Source organism: Erinaceus europaeus, chromosome 15 (genome assembly GCF_950295315.1).
Source record: "Erinaceus europaeus chromosome 15, mEriEur2.1, whole genome shotgun sequence".
Lineage (NCBI taxonomy): Eukaryota > Metazoa > Chordata > Mammalia > Eulipotyphla > Erinaceidae > Erinaceus > Erinaceus europaeus.
In genome coordinates this window covers 20,652,565-20,665,215 of record NC_080176.1, presented here as the reverse complement: position 1 = coordinate 20,665,215, position 12,651 = coordinate 20,652,565, and positions in this window count along the sequence as shown.

Sequence of the window (12,651 nt, the reverse complement as noted above, 5' to 3'; positions counted from 1 at the left end):
ACAACAACAACATGTATAACAATGATAACAATAACAAAGCCAACAAAAAATGGGGAAAATGGATTTCGGGAGCAGTGGATTTGTAGTGCAGGCACCGAGCCCCAGCGATAAACCTAGAGGCAAAAAAAAAAAAATTAAAATTAAAATAATAAGATACTGAAAAAAATGGGACTATTTGTATAATCACAATCGAGAAAACCATATAAATTCTGTCAAACTTAAATGAAAATAAAAGTAAATCTTCTGAATTGCTTTGTTGGGACCTTGGCAAGAAAATCACTCCTTTCTCAGGAGTCACCACCAGTCTCTGCTTGTAAACGTCTAGATTTGGGGGTTAACATCTCTCTTCAGGTTCCCCATATCCTGAGTTGATTGTCCTCACATGGAACCACCTTCATTGCCTCTCAGTAGGCTGGAACCCCATCAGTGAGTTATCAAACTGTATTCTTTTTTTTTTTTAAAGATTTTATTTATTTCTGAGAAAGATGGGAGGAGAGAGGAAGAACCAGACATTACTCTGGCACATGTGCTGCCAGGGATCAAACTTGGGACCTCATGCTTCAGAATCCAAAGCTTTACCACTGTGCCACCTCCCAGACCACATCAGACTGTATTCTTATTCATTGGTTTTTCCGATAGAGAAAATATAAATGGTGGTCCTGAGTTCAATCCCTAGCAGCACATGTACCAGACTGATGTCTAATCCTTTCTCTCTCCTCCTATCCCTCTCATAAATAAATAAATAAATAAATAAATATTTTTAAAAAGAGAGAATATATAAGTGTAAGATAGATATAGGGAAAGAGAGACAGGGAAAGAGAAGGCGAGAAACCACAGTAAATCCCACCATTCATGAAGCCTTCTCTAGTGCCATATATGGTGTTCCCACATGGTGCTGGAGGCTTCAGCCCTAGTCCTGTGCATGGTAAAGTGTGTGCTCTGTTGGACGAGCTGTCTCTCAGTCCCAAAAGTCTGTTTCTGTGTTTGTTTTTCTTTTTTCTTGTTTTCTTGTTTTGCCTCCAGGGTTATCGCTGGGGCTCGGTGCCTGCACTACACATTCACTGCTTCTGGCAGCCATCATTTCCCACTGTTGTTGCTGATGCCATTGTTGTTGCATAGGACAGAGAGAAACTGAGAGAGGAGGGGAAGATAGGGAGAGAGAAACATAGACACCTGCAGACCTGCTTCACCACTTGCGAAGCAGACTCTCCCCTGCAGATGGGGAGCTGGGCTTGAACCAGTATCCTTGCATTTTGCACGATGTGTGCTTAACCCCGTGTGCCCCCTGTGTTTGTTTTTAAATGTATTACTGTGGCTTTGCTGCAGTGTCAAGAGGATAGATGCATAGGCCCTCTCTGTTTTGCCATTTTGGACCCCCACTTCCAAACTTAGTTGGTTCCTTTCTTTCTATTTTCTTCTCTCTTTCTTTTTCTTTCCAAGCTTGGTTTCTTGAAGCAGTGTGTTCACTAACATTTCATCAAAGTGTGGGTTAAACTACCTGTATAACAGGGGAACAGATGACTCATAAAAAGGCAAATTTGGGATTTCCGGAGGTGGGGCTACAGAGCAGCAGCAGCTGTTTCTCTCCTCTCCCAGGTCAGCTAGGAATACCAAAGGAGACCACCTGGGACCGCAACAAGACAGGACTAGAATGACTTCAAGAACCCACCAAATCACCGGTGAGTACAAACACGTGTGGCTCCTGGACAGAGAGGCGCCTAGGGAGAGATTAAGTGGCTGGTAACAGTCTGGCAGTTTACCAGTTGAGACACCACCTCCATTCTGTTTCACCAACAAGGGGACAGCTGAAGGGAGGAGAGGACGCCCCTAAGACTCACCAAATGCAATTGAGTCTCCATTACTACTGCCCTCAGAACCTGGAGCAGTGGCAGAGAGGCCCTGTGCTGACACTAGGGGACAGAGAACTCATGAGGAAACTCAGGAGAAGATCTATACCTCGGTGGCCTAGCAGTGGGGCTGTGAGAGTCTCTTTGCATAAGCAATGGATTATCTCTGCCCCATCCTGCTTTATCTCTTGGTCAGGAGTCAGTGATTAAGCTAAGAAGCCTACTTAGAGTTTAAAAGCCCTCAACCTCCCATAGCCTACAGGGAAGAAAAATAAAAAAAAAAAAGAGGATTTTAAACCACTGAGCTCCAACTCAGGGATTAAAATACTATTGAAACAACTGTTAACTTCCACAACTGTGAACCCTTTAATTACCTTACTTAGACACAAGTCAGTCCAGGCAAGAGTGATCAGGAATTTGAAAAGTACTGAGAGAGGGAACTCACAACATAATATATAGAATGGTTAAGCCAACAAGAAGAAATATTGGAGAAACGAACCAAGAGTCCAGCTAAAAGCCCCCCAAAAGGGTGAAGCACAAAATAATGAGGTCAACATCCAAACACTAGTTAAGGAAATAATCACAGGAGTGAGTGAAGAGTTTGAAAGAATTGTCATCAGAAATGCAGAAACAACAAATGAGACTCGGGAAGAAAACACTAACTATTTCAAGGTTATTAGAGAGCTGAAAGCTGAAATAGGTGAGCTAAGAACACAACTAGCTGAACAAGCTAAAACAGTATCAGAACAGGGTAACAAAATAGATCAACTCCAGAAAACAGTAGAGGGGAGAGAGAACAGAAAAAATGAGGCTGAAGACAGAATTAGCAAGATCAAGGACGAATTAGAGACAACTAAAAAAGTGAGAGATCTCAAGAAGAGATTAAGAGATATTAAAAACAACAACAGAGACCTCTGGGATGACTTCAAAAGAAATACTAATTATTGGCTTACTAGAGGAAGAAAGAGAGGGAGGGAAGAAAGCATTCTTCAGGACACAATAGCTGAGAACTTCTCTAGTCTTGACAACATCAAAGACAGAAAGGCTCAAGAAGCCCAGAGGGTCCCAAACAGAATTAACCCAGACTTAGAGACCCCAACACACATCATATTTAGAATGGAAAGGAATAAGGATAAAGAAAGGATCCTGAAGGCTGCAAGAGAAAAACAAAGAGTCACCTACAGAGGAAAACCATAAGATTAGCAGCAGACTTCTCCACACAAACAACACAGGCCAGAAGAGAATGGCAAAATATCTATTGAGTGCTCAGTGATAAAGACTTTCAACCAAGACTACTGTATCCTGCTAGACTGTCATTCAGACTAGATGGAGGCATAAAAACTTTCTCAAACAAGCAACAGTTGAAAGAATCAACTATCACCAAGCCTGCCCTGAAAGAAGTTCTGAAAGTTCTCCTATAAACATTCAGAGCACCATAAATATGCCATATATCAGAACACTCTAAAAATTTACAAGAATGGCATTAAAATATCTTCAGTCTTTGATATCAATAAATGTCAATGGCCTGAATTCACTTACTAAAAGGCACAGAGTAGGAAGATGGATCACAAAACACAACCCAACAATATGCTGTCTACAGGAAACCCACCTAACTCAACAAGACAAACACGGACTCAAAGTGAAAGGGTAGAAAACTATCATACAAGCTAATAGCCCACAAAAAGGGGGCAGGAACAGCTATTCTCATATCTGACAGAAGTAAGCCCCTACACCTATGGACATCTAATCTTTGACAAAAGTGCCCAGACTATTACATGGGGAAAGCAGAGTCTCTTCAACAAATGGTGTTGGAAACAATGGGTTGGAACATGCAGAAGAATGAAACCTAACCACTATATTTCACCAAATACAAAAGTAAATTCCAAGTGGATCAAGGACTTGAATGTTAGACCACAAACTATCAGATACTTAGAGAAAAACACTGGCAGAACTCTTTTCCGCATAAATTTTAAAGACATCTTCAATGAAACGAATCCAATTACAAAGAAGACTAAGGCAAGTATAAACCTATAGGACTACATCAAATTAAAAAGCTTTTGCACAGCAAAAGAAACCACTACCCAAACCAAGAGACCCCTCACAGAATGGGCGAAGATCTTTACATACCATACATCAGACAAGAGTTTAATAACCAAAATATATAAAGAGTTTACCAAACTCAACAACAAGAAAACAACCCCATCCAAAAATGGGGGGAGGACATGGACAGAATAGTCACCACAGAAGAGATCCAAAAGGCTGAGAAACACATGAAAAAATGTTCCATGACTTTGATTGTCAGAGAAATGCAAATCAAGACAACAATGAGATATCACTTAACTCCTGTGAGAATGTCTTACATTAGTAATAAAAGGTAACAGCAGCAAATGCTGGAGAGGGTTTGGGGTCAAAGGAACCCTCCTGCACTTCTGGTGGGAATGTGAATTAGTCCAACCTCTGAGGAGAACACTCTGGAGAACTCTCAAAAGGGTAGAAATGGACCTACCCTATGATCCTGCAATTCCTCTCCTGGGGATATATTCTAAGGAACCCAACACAACCATCCAAAAAGATCTGTGTACACATATGTTCTTAGCACAATTTGCGGTGAAGCAGGGCTGCAGGTATATCTCTGTATCTCTTTCTCTCCCCCTCTGTCTTCCCCTCCTCTCTCCATTTCTCTCTGTCCTATGTAACAATGACAACATCAGTAACAACAACAATAACTACAACAATGAAAAACAACAAGGGCAACAAAAGGGAAAATAAATATTAAAAAAAAAGAAAAATTCATGTTAAGTGAAATATGTTAGAAACAGAAGGATGAATATGGGATGATCTCACTTTCAGGCAGAAGTTGAAAAACAAGATGGGGAAAAAAAAAAAAAAACACAAGTAGAACCTGAACTGGAGTTGGTGTATTGCACCAAAGTAAAAGACTCTAAGGTGGGGGGGGGAGGGGATACAGGTCCAAAAAGGATGACAGAGGACCTAGTGGGGGTTGTATTGTTATATGGAAAACTGGGAAATGTTATGCATGCACAAACTATTGTATTTACTGTCAAATGTAAAACATTAATTCCCCAATAAAGAAATTTAAAAAGGGGGGGAACAAATTATTTCAGAATTTTTGCAAATAAACCCATGAAGTAAGACTATTTGGTGGTCTGGGAAATCTTGAAGCCAAAGTGCAGCATACTTTTAAGGAGTAACAGTCCAATGTGGAGGCACTTATGCCAAGGTACTGGAGGCCATCTTCCCAGTTAACAAGCTTGCAAGCGTTAACCAGCAGATGACCCTGTGAGCATCAGCACATAGCAGAGATAGATAACATGATCAGCTGCACATGGACACCAGCTTCACAGACATTCTTCCTGCCTAATACAGTAAGATAACAGAATGGAAAATGAAGGTTCCTGGGATCAAACCAACCCCCTTATCAGAACAGGACACTTGTGGTTTGAACACCTGGTCCACTCCATTCTCCATAGACCTCATTGCCTCTGCCTGCCCTGTTCCCTCATAAAGCCTAACAGCGGGCAGAGGAGATAGCATCCTGGCTATGTGTGAGGCTCTGAGGTCCCAGGTTAAACTCCACATCACCATAAGCCAGAACTGGGCAGTGCTCTGGTAAAAAAAAAAAAAAAAAAAAAAAAAAAAAAAGCCAACAGATAGATAAATACTTGACAGAAATTTCTCTTGGGGCTTTGGTTCCTTAATCATTAACTATGCTCTTCTCCACCCCTTCTCTCTCTTTACCCTGTTTTCTTTAAACAAGTGCACTTTCCTGTTTATGCATGAGACCCTGCATCTTATTTATCTCCATTGCCCTATTAGTTTTCTTCTGGTGGGTTCCAGGCTGGGACTTTGTAGACTGAGGTGGAGGTGGTGTGTCATGGTACAGGTCCCCAGCCAACCAGGACAAATTCATCTGTATCTATTCTGCTTATTTAAATAACAAGAAAACCATCTCAGAGCAGAAGCAATTCCTCATAAATAAGGCTATTGAAAACCCTACAGCTATAAAGATCCAACATGTTTATTTCTGCAACTGGACTTGACATATTTCTTGAGAAACATAAGGTGTGTTCTACAGGATGGAATTATGATGTTCAGAACAGGAGTGGAGTCTGTGTCCAACTGAAGTAAAAGATGGCAACCCCTGTTTGATACAATTCCATCACATAAAGCATAGGATTCCTTTTTTTTTTTCATTTTCCCTTTTGTTGCCCTTGTTATTTAACGTTGTTGTTATTGATGTTGTTGTTGTTGTTTGATAGGACAGAGAGAAATGGAGAGAGGAGGGAAAGACAGAGGGGGAGAGAAAGACAGACACCTGCAGACTTGCTTCATCACCTGTGAAGCGACTCCCCTGAAAGTGGGGAGCTGGGGGCTCAAACCGGGATCCTTCCGCCGGTCCTTGCGCATTGCGCCACATGTGCTTAACCCGCTGCGCCACCGCCGGACTCCCAGCATAGGATTCTTTTATAAAATTTTATTTTATTTTATTTTATTGCAGAGAGAGGGCCTAGAGGGGTTTAGATTTTTTTACTTTATTTTTTTTAATTGGGGAATTAATGTTTTACATTTAACAGTAATTACAATGGTTTGTATTTATTCTATTTTAATGACGAAGACAGATAAAGAGATATTGGGTTGTTGGGAAGTCATGACATATTTTTCTGTTTTTCTTTCTTTCTTTCCTTTTTTTTTTTTTTTTTGCCTCCAGGATTATCACAGGGGCTCGGTGCCTGCACTATGAATCCACTGCAGCCTTTTTTTAGGGGGATAGAACAGAGAAATTAAGGGAGGGAAGACAGAGAGGAGGACAGAAAGGAAGAAAGATAGGCAGATCTACTTCACCACTCGCAAAGCGACCCTCCTGCAGGTGGGGAGCCGGGGGCTGGTTTGTACTCTGTGCACTTAACCCAGTGTGCCATTTTTCCCCCAAGGTGGTTTTTTTTTCTATCTTATTGGATAGGACAAAGAAAAAATGAGAGGGAAGGGGAAGATAGGGAGGGAGAGAGAAAGATACACACCTGCAGACCTGCTTCATCACTTGTGAAATGTTGCCCACTGCTGAGCTCTGGCATATGGTGGTGCTGGGGACTGAACCTGGGGCCTTAAATGAGCATCTGTTTCATAACCATTATGCTATCTCCCCAGCCCATCACATAAATCCATAATGTCACATGCAATTAAATTAAAAACAAGGACACAGAAAAACAGACATAAATAACCAAACTCTTCAGCAAGGAGACAGAAGGAGAGAAAAGAAGTAACTGTGTGAGAGAAGCAAGTATGTTGTACTACACTAAGAGGTATCAGTGGAGGCTTCTGATTTGTGTCTGAGAGGAACAGACACCTTTTGTTTGCATCCTTCAACTTGAACTGTGAATATCTGTGCCTTCCAGCTGTAGCTTCAGAGTTGTGACTCTTGAGAATCTCCATTTCGTGGACCGATACTCTCCATTTTGAGAGCTAACTGCTCATCTGAAAGGCATGAGAAGGATCAAGAAGATCCAACCCAAACACACCTAGAGCCAAAGGCTTATCAGAGATTAAGAGCTGGAAAAGCATTATGGGCTAAAAAAAAAAAAAAAAAGCATATTCATAGCCCAAAATCTGAATAAATATGTGCAGAGCATAATTTGACTTAAGCTCTTAGCGGGCAGGGGAAACTTGTCTTGCCCAGCTCTCTGCTGCTGTTTCTTCTGATGTTCCCCAGCCAGAGGCCCTGTCTGTGGTGTTTATCTTCCAGCTTCAGCTTTCAATAGCACTAACTGTAAATCAGTTCTCACAAGTCAGCTGACTGTCTAGGGGGAAAGATTGAACTGCTTGTCCAGCAGCTTATCACCCCAAGGCACGAGTAAGATCAGCCATGTGACAAGGGATCTGTATCAGAACTTTGCATCTAGCGTTTATTCTATCTAAAATAAAGATTTTATCAACAGAGTTTGTAAAAGTAGCATATATTTTTATAATATTTATTTATTTACTAGATAGAGACAGAGGAAGGAGAAAGAGAGACAGGGAGAGGGAGAGAAAGAAATCTATGGCACTATACATTAGACAAGAGTTTAATAACCAACATATATAAAGAGCTTGCCAAACTCAACAACAAGAAAACAAATAGCCCCATCCAAAAATGGGGGGAGAACATGGACAGAAGATTCACCACAGAAGAGATCCAAAAGGCCGAGAAACACATGAAAAAATGCTCCAAGTCTCTGATTGTCAGAGAAATGCAAATCAAGACAACAATGAGATACCACTTCATTCCTGTGAGAATTTCATACATCAGAAAAGGTAACAGCAGCAAATGCTGGAGAGGGTGTGGGGTCAAAGGAACCCTCCTGCACTGCTGGTGGGAATGTCAATTGGTCCAACCTCTGTGGAGAACAGTCTGGAGAACTCTCAGAAGGCTAGAAATGGACCTACCCTATGACCCTGCAATTCCCCTCCTGGGGATATATCCTAAGGAACCCAACACATCCATCCAAAAAGATCTGTGTACACATACGTTCTTGGCAGCACAATTTGTAATAGCCAAAACCTGGAAGCAATCCAGGTGTCCAACAACAGATGAGTGGCTGAGCGAGCTGTGGTATATATACACAATGGAGTACTACTCAGCTATAAAAATGGTGACTTCACTGTTTTCAGCCCATCTCGGATGGAGCTTGAAGAAATCATGTTGAGTGAAATAAGTCAGAAACAGAAGGATGAATATGGGATGATCTCACTCTCAGGCAGAAATTGAAAAACAAGATCAGAAGAGAAAACACAAGTAGAACCTGAACTGGAATTGGTGTATTGCACCAAAGTAAAAGACTCTGGGGTTGGTAGGGGGGAGAATACAGGTCCAAAAAAGGATGACAGAGGACCTAGTGGGGGTTGTGTTGTTATGTGGAAAACTGGGAAATGTTATATATGTACATACTACTGTATTTACTGTTGAATGTAAACAATCCCCCAATAAGGAAATTTTTAAAAATCTACATTACTGATTTACCACTCATGAAGCTTCCCCCAGCTAGTGGGAACCAGGCCTTTGAAGCCAGGTCCCTGCGCACTATAATGTATGAACTCTACTTCTAGTACCCCTGCCTGGCTTCAAGAAGCATATTTTAAAGCCAACAACAGAGTTTACCATAAATCCATAAATTATTTGAAACCTTATATTTGTCCTCTAAGCATATTTCAAATCAATGAGTTGAGTAAGATTTGAAATGCACACTTTGTTCACCTTTTAGCTAATGAAATAAAATCCGAGCCTGTCAAAAAAAAAAAAAAAAGGAATACCTATTAGTAATATTTATATTCTGATGGTGTTGAGGGTGAGAAAAAAAACATTTCAGTGCTACTCACAAAAATTGGAAAATCCATGGTCTGGGAGGTGCACAGTAGAAAGCATTGGATTCTCAAGCATGAGGTCTTGAGTTCAAGCCCCAGAAGCACACGTACCAGAGTAATGTCTGTTCTTTCCCTCTCCTATCTTTCTCATGAATAAATAAATAAGTAAACTTTTTAAAAAGGGAGTTTGGGCAGGGGTAGGAAGCTTAGCAGTTATGCAAATAGACTCTCATACTTGAGACTGCAAGGTCCCAGGTTCAATCCCCTGTACCACGATATGCCAAAGCTGAGCAGTGCTCTGGTTAAACAATAAATAAATAAATAAATATTTTTAAAATGGAGGTAGAAATCCTCCAGGTTGTTTAGTAGTGTAGTCAACTCAAAATGAACAACAAAAAAAATCTTTTGGAAATTTTTAAAATATTTATTCCCTTTTGTTGCCTTGTTTTATTGTTGTAGCGATTATTGTTATTGTTATTGATGTCATCGTTGTTGGATAGGACAGACAGAAATGGAGAGAGGAGGGGAAGACAGAGAGGGGAAGAGAAAGACAGACACCTGCAGACCTGCTTCACCGCCTGTGAAGCGACTCCCCTGCAGGTGGGGAGCCGGGGGCTCAAACCGGGATCCTTACACGGGTCCTTGAGCTTTGCGCCACCTGCACTTAACCCGCTGCGCTACCGCCCAACTCCCCCCCACAAAAATCTTAAATACAATATGCATATCCCTTTGGAGGGGAGGTTCTCACATTCAGAAATGGGTTCCTTCTCACCAGACAGTTAGCTGGATCTAGGTTGTCTTCAAGCCACTAATGGAAAGAGAAGCTTCCCTGTTGTAGGTGGAAACTGGAGGTTTGAACCCGGCACCTGTGAATGGTAATGTATGAGCTCAGTCTGCCGCCATCTGGTAGCTGATCACTGATAGGAAACAACGGTCTTTATAAACAACACAGGTTTAAAAAAAAAAAAAAGGAAATATTAGCTGAGTTAAATCTAGAACATATTTAGCTTCACGTTCGATATTCATCAAACTGAAGCAAGTCCATTTTTAATTTTATTTTTTTTATTTGTGAAGGGAAAATATCAGCATACAAAGGATAGCAAAGGAATCTGGGAAACTTCATTCCTGAGATATGTGACGTCAGTCAAGTCTCCTAAGATTCTATAAGGGCCTTTTAGATTCTACTATCCTGACAAATCCAAGGAAGTCCTAGCCACTACATTTTAACAGGACTGTAAAAGATTTTATGATACTGTGAACTTTCTAAACTTGGGTCATATAATCTTGTAAAATATGAATGTTTGACACAACTATCCATATCTAAATGATGATGGCAGATGACAGATGACAGATTAGATAGATGGATAGATCATTAATAGATAGCTACATAAATAGACACAGATGATAGAGTGATGATATACTATGGGATGTATAGAACCTTCTAATCAATGATGTCTGGTCTGATTTGCTGGAAGAAGAATCCAGACCATAAGAACTGATAACAGGGGGCTGGGGCAGTGGCACAGCTGGTTGATCACACATGTTATTATGCACAAAGACCTGGGTTCAAGTGCCTGGTCCCCACCTGCAGGGATGAAGTTTCACAAGTGTTGAAGCAGTGCTGCAGGTCTCTCTCTTCATTCCCCTTCCCTCCCTCCCTTCCTCCCTTTTTTCCTTTCTCCCTCCCCTCTTAATTTCTGTCTGTCCAAAATTAATAATAATAATAATAAATACTGGTACAAGAAGGATGATAGAGGACCTAGTGGGGGTTGTATTGTTATATGGAAAACTGAGAAATGTTATGCATGTACAAACTATTGTATTTACTGTTGAATGTAAAACATTAATTTCCCAATAAAGAAATTTAATAATAATAATAATAAAATAAGGAACTGAGAACAGGACCTCAAGAATTTCTCAACTGGTGAGTTGAAATGGCTTTGTGCTTCCTGTTGGGGAATAACCATGCAAGGACACATTTTAATCATTAATTCTGATGCAGGCCAGATTGCTTTCCAAGAACCCAGCCCTATTACTTTTTCCAGCCATGCTTGTCTGAGGACACAGAGGAAATTAAGCAAGCCTGGGTTTTCTTGGAAGGAATGCTACGCCTCAGTGTGGTGACCAGAGTTTCAGCAGGGACGTGCCCAATGCAAAGTGTGATGGTAGGAAGAGCAGCTTCCTGGGGCCTTGGGACAAAAGTGGGGGATTTGGCATTTGAGCACTTCCAGGGATGATGCTGCCTCAGGATTGGAGGCCGCAGAAGGCAAACCACCTAGAGGATCCACATAAGATCCCCTTCCTCCTGTATTGTTTTAAAATATTTATTTATGTATTCCCTTTTGTTGCCCTTTTTTATTGTTGTAGTTATTATTATTTTTTCTGTAGTTATTATTGATGCCATTGTTGTTAGAACGGAGAGAAATAGAGAGAGGAGGGGAAGACAGAGAAGGGGAGCGAAAGATAGACACCTGCAGACCTGCTTCACCACCTGTGAAGTGACTCCCTTGCAGGTGGGGAGCTGGGGGCTGGGACCGGAATCCTGATGCCAGTACTTGGCTCTCAGCGCCATCCTCACTTAACCCACTGCACTACCGCCTGACTTCCCTCCCCTGTATTTCTAAAAGAAGTCCAGAGATTTTAGTTGAGCTTCTGACACTGAGTGTCTCCCACCTTTATAGCTAGATATAACTAGTCATTGGGTTTATGTTAGCCTCTTGTTGCAATCCCCTGCACGGCTTTCCAGTGATATGCTTGTTCTAAGAGCACCAGGAAGTTTATGGGTGTGCAAAGACACTTCAAAAAGTTGAGACCAGGGAGCTCAGCAGAAGAAGGATGAGGGCCATGTCTTCACAGGGGTCCCCAGTACATCAAAGCACCCTGAGTCAAAGGAGGCGGGAGCGCACTTTCTTCACGGATGAGCAGCTGCAGGAACTTCAGAGGTACTTTGAGCAAGTGCCTGGGAACAGGAGGTCCTAGCCCAGCAAATGCACTCCAGGAAGGACATCATGAGGATTTGGTTTAAGAATCAGCAGGCCAAACTCTCTAAAGAGCAAACCCTCAGAATACCTCAGGAGACAGAGGTATCCCAGCCCATCAAGACAGTCTTGGCCCCTCCACATGGGGTCCACCAGTTACCAGTTGTTCCTGCACCCTACAAACCTGCCACCAAGTCCTCAGCTCCTGTCCCTTCCCAGGGTGCTCAGGGGGCCATCCTGGCTGCCCCAGCCCCCACCTACACTTGTCACACCAAGACCCTGAGGAAGCACAGGGTCTTCACAGAGGGGCAGCTACAGGAGCTCAACTGGTATCCAGGCTTCAGGGAGCTCGTGGTCTTGGCACAGAGATTGCAACTAAAGGAGGATCAAATCTCTGATGCTTGGGGGCACCCCCACTTCTGTCTGCAAGGAGGAGGGCTCCCTGGACCTACTCTTACCCCCTGACTGCC